This window comes from Notamacropus eugenii, chromosome 5, assembly GCF_028372415.1.
Source record: "Notamacropus eugenii isolate mMacEug1 chromosome 5, mMacEug1.pri_v2, whole genome shotgun sequence".
Lineage (NCBI taxonomy): Eukaryota > Metazoa > Chordata > Mammalia > Diprotodontia > Macropodidae > Notamacropus > Notamacropus eugenii.
Genome location: NC_092876.1, coordinates 435586262 through 435595512, shown reverse-complemented (window position 1 = coordinate 435595512; position 9251 = coordinate 435586262). Strand labels below are relative to the sequence as shown.

The following is a 9251-nucleotide window of genomic DNA, read 5'->3' as shown; positions in this document are numbered from 1 at the left end:
GGTCATTTCTCTGATCAGAAGTCTTTCACAGTTTTACTTTTCAATGTCACAGTCATTACAAACGTTTTTCTGTTTCTTCTCACTATGCCAGTTCCTACAAGTAATGCCAGGTTTCTCTAAATCTACTCCTTTCACCATTTCTTACAGTACAATAAAAATCCACTACATTCAGATTACATAATTTTTCCAGCCATTTCCCAAATCATAAGCACCTACTTTCTTTCCCAGTTCTTCATTACAACTAAATGTACTGCACTAAATACATTTGTGTATATGAATTCTTTTCCTCTTTCTTTGATCTTTTTGATATATAAGCCTAGTACTAGTTTTACTAGGTCAGAAGGGCAAGCACAGTTGAGTGACTTTTGGAGCATAGTTCCAAACTGCTTTTCAGGATGGTTGTATTGACTTAGAAAAATTGGAAAGACTCAGTCTTATGATCCAGTCTCAGAGAAACAGATGACAAATGAGCACAGTACAGTCTTACATAGATACATATAAATGTACATGTCTATAGATGAGTATGATTATACATATCTAAATATATGTATGTGTATATGTATACATATAGAACTTTGTGTACATATGTGTATATATGTCTATGTGTAAATATATGTATATATAGATGGATATATGTGTGTATACATATATTCATACATACATATGGAAGGAGGGAGAAAGAGAAAAAAGAACAAAGTAAAAAGTGCACAGCAGAGAACAAAAGAAAACTTACAGGGAAGCAAAAAAATGACGGGCAACTCTGAACAAAATGTGCATTTATTATATAGGCTTTCTTGAAATGGAAATTTACTGCTGTATATTTTGAATCTTCCCTTATGTTCTGCTGTGTACATGGCAAGGCTTTTGTTTTCTTATTTTGCATTTAAGTTTTAATATTTTAATTTATGTTTCTTTTCTTATTTTGTATTTAAGTTTAAAATAAAACAAAAATTTCAAAAACGGTTGAATGGTTTCATAGCTTCAACAAGTATATCAGCATGTCTTTCCCCCCTCAGCCTCTTCAACAATCATTATTTTACTTCTTAAAATCATCTTTGCCAGTCTAAATTAGAGGAGGGACTTCAGAATTTTAAGATTTTTATTTCTCTTATTATTAGTGGTTTGGAGTCTTTTTAAAAATATGATGTTAGGACACATTTCTTCTTTTGAGAATGGCTTGTTCATATCCTTTGACCATTTACTGGGGGACCAACTCACTGTATCTTAAATGCCAAGTCTTTATCAGAGAAATTTGATGCAAATATTTTCTTCCGCATTAACTTTTTCTCTTCTAATTTTAACTGTATTTTGTTTGTACAGAAACTTTTCAGTTTTATGAAGTCAATAGCATTCATTTTTTTCTCCTGTAATCATCCTTATCCATTGTTTAGTTCCGAACTATTCCCCTATTTATAATTGTGAAGGATACTCCCTTCCTCTAATTTATTTATGATATAATCCATTATTTCTAGGGTCATGGAGCTTATTACATAGTACATGGAGTGAAATATTGGTCAAAACCTAATTTCTGCCAGGCTGGGTCCCATCATTTATACAAAAGTGAGTTGAGGAGGTATCTGCTCCTTCCTCTTCCTCCATGTTTGTATACAATTCTTTTCATACATCTCATTTATGTAAAATAACAAATTGTAGATGCACTTCCTCCTTTCTTGTCTAATGTATTCCTTTTCCTCTGCCTTTTCTTTATACCCTAAAATAGAACAAAGCCACTCCTATGTCTTGTGGTTGTCTTTCTTAACTCCATGTCATTTGAAGACATCTATCTGGACTTTAAACGGCGACCTGTCTTTCCCTCCTCCCCCATTAGAATGCGAACTTTTTATCATACTGTAGCCCCTTTAAGTTGCTTGAATATTTGTCTTAGTTCTCTTGACTCTTGCATTTGCATTTCAGAATTTGTCCTGAGTTCTTGTCTTTTCATCCAAGAGCATCAAAGTATTCTATTCTCTCTTCGGTAAGACTATGCTCACTTTTCTAGGGTGTTACTCTAACATTTTCTCTCCTTTTATAGAAGCTGCTGGTCAGTCTTATGTGATCCTAACTGTAGTTTTTTGTGGGTTTTTTTTGTATCTGAACTCTTTCTGGGTATTTGTGATGTTTTTCTTTTAACTTGGATGCTTTGGATTTGGGTTATGCCATTGGTGGATATCTTGAGTTTGGGGTTCCTTTAGGGGAGTAACTAGTATGTTCTTTTTTATTTTGCCTTCTGGTTCCAATAGATCTCAGCGGTTATATTTTATGATTTCTTGAAATACAGTATTGACTTAATTTGTTTGGCCATTGTTTTCAGGGAATCTGAAATGATTCTTAAACTGTTTTGTCAACCTATTTCTCTTATCAGTTATTTTTCATAGCACGTTTCATCATTTCTTCTAGTTTTTTTAATCTTTTGACTTTGTCTATTATTTTTTTTGTTGTTGTCTCCTGAAGTCATTGAGTCCTGTCTGCCCCATTCTATTTTTTTTTTAAGAAAGTCAACTGTTTGGAGAAAGTTTTCCATATTCTGTTCAAAGCTCTTTATTCTCCTTTGAATTTTTTCTTCTCAAATTCTAGTTTCATTTTCCACTTTTGCTCATTTCTTCTAGATATTCTTGGAATCCTTGTCCCAAAGTCATTTTTCCCTTCTGAGGGTCTTCTTATAATTGTGGGACTACTCCTTTCTTTTGGGGTTTGCCTCTTGAGATTTTCTTAACTGAGAATATTTCTTCATTACATTTGAAACTTTCTTAAGTTTCCTGATATTTACAGCCTCAGTTCTCAAAATTTATTTTTTGGCTTGGAACAGTCCTTCCTCCTGCCCCCAATACTATTAGATGGGTTGGTAGTCTTTGTTTGGTCTTGTATATAGTCTGGAAACCACTGATGTTGCCAATATGGATGGGGTGGCTGGTATTGGGCGCCACACTCTTGACTCAACGTCTAGCTTGTGTCTCAACCTGCTAAAGATGCATCATGGATTCTCATCTTTATTGGGGTCCATCTTCTCCTGGTCACCAATAAGGAGATGGTTCCATTGCTTGCTGTAGCCTCAACAGGCTCTAGTGGAATTTTGGAGATCATGGTAGACTCAAGCCTTCTGCACAACATTTCTTACCCTGGTTTGCAAGCATTGAATTTTCCCTGTGGTTCCTCATGATCTTAGGCCCACTCTCCCTGCACAGTAATCTATAGGGAATGATCCTTTGCTTTGTTTCTGTTCTATCAAGTCAGACTCAGGATCTGAATTCTGATCCACAGTCATCAAACTTGAGTTAACTTATGATTTTGTGTTCAGAGAGTGAGCTATCTTCAGATATGTTGGCAGGAGATTGTGAATGGTTCCTATTCTCACATCCATGAGTTTCTGGCCATCTTTTTGTGTAATTTACCTCAAATGCCACCTCCATGCACAGTTCCCACAGCTGGGAGTTTCCCTTTCCTCTTCAAAGTTTCCTTCTATATACACTTTTTAAAAAATCTTTTATACACTGATTTGTGTATGTTGTTTTTCCCCTCAGTATGTAAGCTCCTTGAAGGTAGGACCTGTTTGTGCTTTTTCTTTGGCTACTCCATGCTTAGCATGGTGCCTAGAACTTAGAATACATTTAATAAGTGGTTGGTTAACTGATTGGATAGATGGATGGATGAACTTACTCCTGCTTATTTTGATATTCTTTATCATTGGTTTTGAGCAGCTAGGTGGCACATTGGAGAGAGTTCTGGGAAGACTCATCTTCTTGAGTTAAAATCTGGCCTCAGACACTTACTAGCAGCGTGACCCTGGGCAAGTCACTTAACCATTTGCCTCAGTTTCCTCATCTGTAAAATGAATTTAAAAAGTAAATGGAAAACCACTCTAGTATCTTTGCCAAGAAAATCCCAAAATGGTGTCACAAAGAGTTGGAGGTTGAAATGGCTGAACAACAACAAAATCATTCAGTTTTCTGAGCCCTTTCCAGATATTTGCCAGAGTGAATTTGGGAGACTTGGGCTTTTCGATGACCTTTCAGGCTACCATCCTAACTAGATATGCATGTCCTGCTTTTTAAAGGCTACCAAGGGTGGGTCCTCTATCCTGAGCCATAGGATGGCTAACTGTTCACTGACTGCATCAAGAAATCATTCACACTTTCTGAAGGGGTAACACAGAATATAAACACATTCTTTACACTTCATTTAACATATTAACACTTTCTTGTTTCTATTACCTGCCCCCTCCAACTGGGCTAGAGTAGAGAATCAATTGATCAGAGGTGTCCTGCCCTACTCCCACCAACTCCTACATTATGGACAGCAGACCTCCTACTGTCCCCAGGATCATACTCAAAGCCTTTCTGGCTTAGTAAAACCTGTCAGAGTCACTCTTTATAGACATAGCCATTGAAAGCAGAGGCTTGCCTCCACATCATGATGAAGCATCAAAGCAGGACTTTTGTGGAGCCAGGATAAGAAGTCTGGATTTTATTCACTAGATAATAGGAAAGAATTTAAAAGGTTTTCTGGAGGGGCTGTGGCACAGGCATACCAGTCCACTGTTGGGGTAGCTTTGAGGTGGACCCGTCATTTTGGAAAGCAGTTTGGAACTATGTCCGAAAAGTCACTAAACTATGTCTATTCTTTGACCTAGTGATATTACTAGTAGGTTATATCCCAAAAATATATCAAAAAAAAAAAAGAGGGAAAAGATTCACATGTATATGAATAGAGTGATCGATTATTGCGAAATAATGAAAGGGACTATTTCAGAGAAACCTAAGATTTGTTTGAACCAATGTCAAGTGAAATGAGTACAACCGAGAAAACAATTTACACAGTAAAAACAACAGTGTAAAAACACAGAAGACTTAAGAACTCCAATTAATGCAATGACCAGACACAACTCTAGAGGACTGAGAGGTGCAAAATAAGACATTTTTTTTTGACATGGTAAATGTGTAGTTTTGCCTTACTATGTTTATTTGTTACAAGGATTGTAGTTTTTGCATGAATGTTCTAGAAGGGCTAGGGAAGCTGGAGACAGTTGAAAGAAAGGAAGGAAGGAAGGAAGTTCCTTTTGTAATGGACAGATGAGGATTTATAAGGAAACACAGACAAGAAAGACAGTTTTGAAAGTCACATGTTGAATTCATTAAAGAACAAGCTGTATGGAATGGAGATTTGGTGTTTGATATATTCTCTCCCTTTTCTGTCCTACATTGTATATAGAAGTGTTCTTTGTTTGATACTTAAGTAAAGAACAAATTTGAAAAATAAATTTGATAAATTTGAAAAAAGGGGTTGATTTGATTAAAGTTATACTTTAAAAAGATTAATTTTATAGCAGTGTGAAGGCTGGATTGGAGAGGAGATGATGGCTGTGATGATGACGATGATGGCGGTGATGATACTAACGATGATGTCCATGATGATGGTGAAGGCTTTGAAGCCTCCAGGGAAGCTGAGAATAATCACTCTTCCTGTTCTTGAAGAATTCCTAGGAGGACCCTCCGGAACACAACCTGGCCGAGGAAGCAGAAATTTCTATGTGACACACAAACATACACGTACGTCTCCATGCATGAAAGGCCTACGTACTCACTCACACTCACTCAGCTTTTTCCCAGATTGGAACATACTGGTTCCAAATGTAAAATGAAATTCCTGGAGCAAATAAGGGGAGGAAGGAAGAGAAGGAAAGAAAGGAGGCTGAGTCCAGCACGAAGCGATGGTTTCAATTGTCCCTGAACCCTTTGGAAAGGGAGATGAGTACAATTCATCAGAGCCTGGATGATTGGAAAGTTCCAGTTTCTTCCTGCTGGCAGGACTGGGGATGCTTCATACCCAGATGTCACCACTAATGCTTTGATAAACAGGGTCGATGCTTGGAATGTGGCTGTTAATTGGGAGTAAAGCTGCAGTCTTTAGCTCCTAGAGCAATGGTTAATGATGAGTCTGCTGAGGGGGGAGGGGAGGGGAGATGGGGTGGAGAGATGCAGACGTTTGTCACTGTCCATGTTCTGTTTTCTCTGCTTCTTAGACAACAGTTTATCTAAAAATTAAAAATATTTTCCTAGGAATAATTATTTCTTGGAAGCTACAATACTGCTGTTATGTTTCACTGTCATGCCATTTTTGTGGAATTCTGGTGACCTTATTTAAAAGAGAAAAGGCTTTCCTCTTGGAGAGCAGCTTCCTTTCTTAGAAACTGATAGACTGGGAAGGGACCTTAGTAATCATTCAGTCCAATCTCATTTTACAGAAGAGGAAACTGAGTCCAAGAGAGCTGGAGTGGTTTTCCAAGGTCATTCGATAAAGGCAGTCTTGGGGAGGTTCCATAACTAGTCCAGGGTCGCAAAGGTTATAAATCTTCAAACGTCAAACAAGATTTGAACCCTGGTCTCCCACCTCCCAAGTCCAGCAACCACTGGACTACCACTTCCCTCTCCTCTATCACTTCTGTCTCTTGCCTGGGCACTGAATGCATTGCCACTTCTGGAATGTTTTAATGTTTCCCACTTCTCAGACTGAGCTAGAGATTCATTCTGTGGGCTTGCAAAGACAACGTATATCCTCTAGGGAGGCTGCAGCTTGCATTTCCACCCCCACTCCCACCCCTCAGCACTGCTCACCCCCCTCCCACGGCCTCAATCATTTTATTTCTAGTTAGCAAGGATTAATTACTAGCTTAGGCTGAGCTTGGTCCCAACGGTAGGAGCTTGGAGGGGGTCGGGGAGGGATGGAGAAGGACCCTCTCTACCTCTTTCCTTCTTTTCCTTCTCACCCTCCCACCTAGGAGCAGGACCCTTAGGGGGACAGAGCAAGGGAGAGCAGAAGGCCATGGAGCCCTTTCGACAGAACGCAGAGGGATTGGTCCTGCCAGAGCAAATTGAGGTGATGCTGCAGGGGGCGGGTGGGTGCATCAGAGGTGGCCTTCTGCTTTCAGCGTTTCGGCTTGGCAAGCCTCGCCAGCCCCCAGGCTGGGACCACGGGTCAGGAGCACTTAGAGAGCCCCGCGCTGCTGGCTAGCTCCGCGTCTGCGGGCTCGGAGCTCTGGGGGCGGCCGCTCGCCCCGGGTGAGCTCAGATTAGACCGCAGGGCACTGTCCAAAAGAGCGGCGGTGCTTTAGCTCTGATCGCTTACCAGGGAAACATCACCGCCGGCAGCGTCATCCTTGGATGTGGAGGGCAATGACACATGCGGTTAAATTTAATGTGTTGGCCACCTTCCAGCCTTCCAGCTTGGCCAATTACACACTGTCTACCTCCGCCTCGCCCGCCTCGCCCCCTCCCCTCCATCTCTCTGTCATGCAGCTTTAATGCCAGCTCTTCGCTTCCTGTCAGTAAATGTTTGTGTGTGTTGTTGCCTGGCGACCGGTTAAACAGTGTCTGCATTTCAATGGCACTCAGCATCACTGACAGCATCATCCTTATTATGACTTAACACGCCTCGAGTGCCAACAGTGTGCTAGGAGCATATAAGATTAGACCAGACGGAGAGAGAGAAGGGAGAGAGGGGAGAGAGACAGAGAGAGAGAGAGAGAGAGAGAGAGAGAGAGAGAGAGAGAGAGAGAGAGAGAGAGAGAGAGACAGACAGACAGACAGACAGACAGACAGACAGACAGACAAACACAGAGACAGACACAGAGACAGACACAGAGACAGAGACAGACATAAAGACAGAAACAGACAAAGGAGACATACAGACAGACAGAGACAGTAAGAGAGAGACAGAAAATAGGAGACAGAAACAGGCAGAGAGGGACAGAGACAGAGAGAGATGGAAAGATACAAAAACAGAGACAGGCAGAAACAGAGAATTATATAGACACAGCTAAAGACTGAGATTAGAGACAAAGATGGGAGAGAGGAAGAGACATAGAGACAGAGAGAGAGAAAGAGAGACAGAGACAGAGAGAAGGGAGGGATCCAGAATTGGAATTCTCTAGTAAGATAGGAAATTGTTTGAGAGACTGATGATCATTAATAGATTTAATTCATTCAGCAAACATGAAGTAGCTACAGCACTACAGGCTGAAGCACTTAGGCAAAGACAAAGGTACAAAGTTTAGAGAAGACCAACAGAGTCCTTGCCCTCACAGAGCTTCCAGCCTAGTTAGGGGTTAATACACAAACAGAAAGCTGTGCTATGAAAAATAATATGTGTTCAATGATGTTATAACAGTTTTAAGAAATGCAAAACACCTTACATATATTATCCCATTTGGTCAAAGGACCTGAGTTCAAATTGAACCTCTGATGTGCACTACTTGATTAACCTTGGGCAACCCACTTAACCTCAATGGTCCTCAGTTTTCTCATGTGTAAGGGGAGAAAGGACATTCCAAAGGAAGTTCAGGGCATTCTCCAGGTGGAGTGGGGAGAGAAGCAGAGAGTAGCCTAGCTTGACTGGAGCATAGAATGTGTGGCATAGAATGGTGTAAAATTTTGATAGGCCTTGAATGTCACGCAAAGAAGTTTGAACTTCCAGTAAACAACAGAAAATCACAGAAAAAAATCTGAGTTGAGGACATAAGCATATCTATATATATTTAAGATTAGTGTGGGAAAAGTATAAGGGATAGGATTTGAAGGTGGAGAAAGTCAAGATGCGAAAGCAATAGGGGAGGAAAAAAGAAGGTTGTCTCTAGAATGAGACCTTGCATTCAGAGCCTTCTTCTGGGGCTTACTACCTGTATATTCTCAGGCAGGTCATTTTTAACCTTCCTGGGTTTCCATTTCCTTATCTGTAAACTGGTGGATTGGACTCTATGGCCTTTCAGCTCTAAATCTGAGACCAAATGAGGGTAGAAGCAGGAGAAAAAAATGCACAATTACTATAATACTGTAAATGAAAACAACACCCAAAAATCAAAATTCAGATCATATATAAAGTCCAGAGAATTCACGATGAAAGACAGTTCCCTCCTCTTTGACTTCATAAAGGCATAGCTCATTACATATGCTCTCATTTGCAGACTCTGTGTTGGTTTGTTTTGCTTAACTACTTCTCTTGGTTCGAAGAGAGGGTTCTGTGATGGGGTAGGTATATTAGGAAGTGACAAAAGTATTTTAAAGCATCAACAAAAAATTTAAACAGAAGCTATTACAATTGTCCAGTTAAACATTAATGAGAACTCATGCGAAGGTGGCAGCAGTGGGCTGGAAATAGAGAAGTGAGTACATATTCAAGAGGTACCATATAAATAGAGTCTCCAGGGCTGGGGAATGAATCTGAGGAGGCAGTGGGGGATGGAAGAACCAAGAGAAGCCAAA

The 9251-nt window shown here is 40.1% G+C and overlaps 1 long non-coding RNA gene across 1 annotated transcript; it reads right to left on the bottom strand.

The window, feature by feature from the left end:
- Positions 1-4933: 4933 nt before the first annotated feature.
- Positions 4934-7344, bottom strand: LOC140503111 (uncharacterized). The gene is made up of 2 exons (XR_011966704.1): positions 7120-7344; positions 4934-5498 (listed from the first exon to the last, which is right to left on the bottom strand). It is a non-coding gene; the product is annotated as an uncharacterized lncRNA (long non-coding RNA).
- Positions 7345-9251: the final 1907 nt, after the last annotated feature.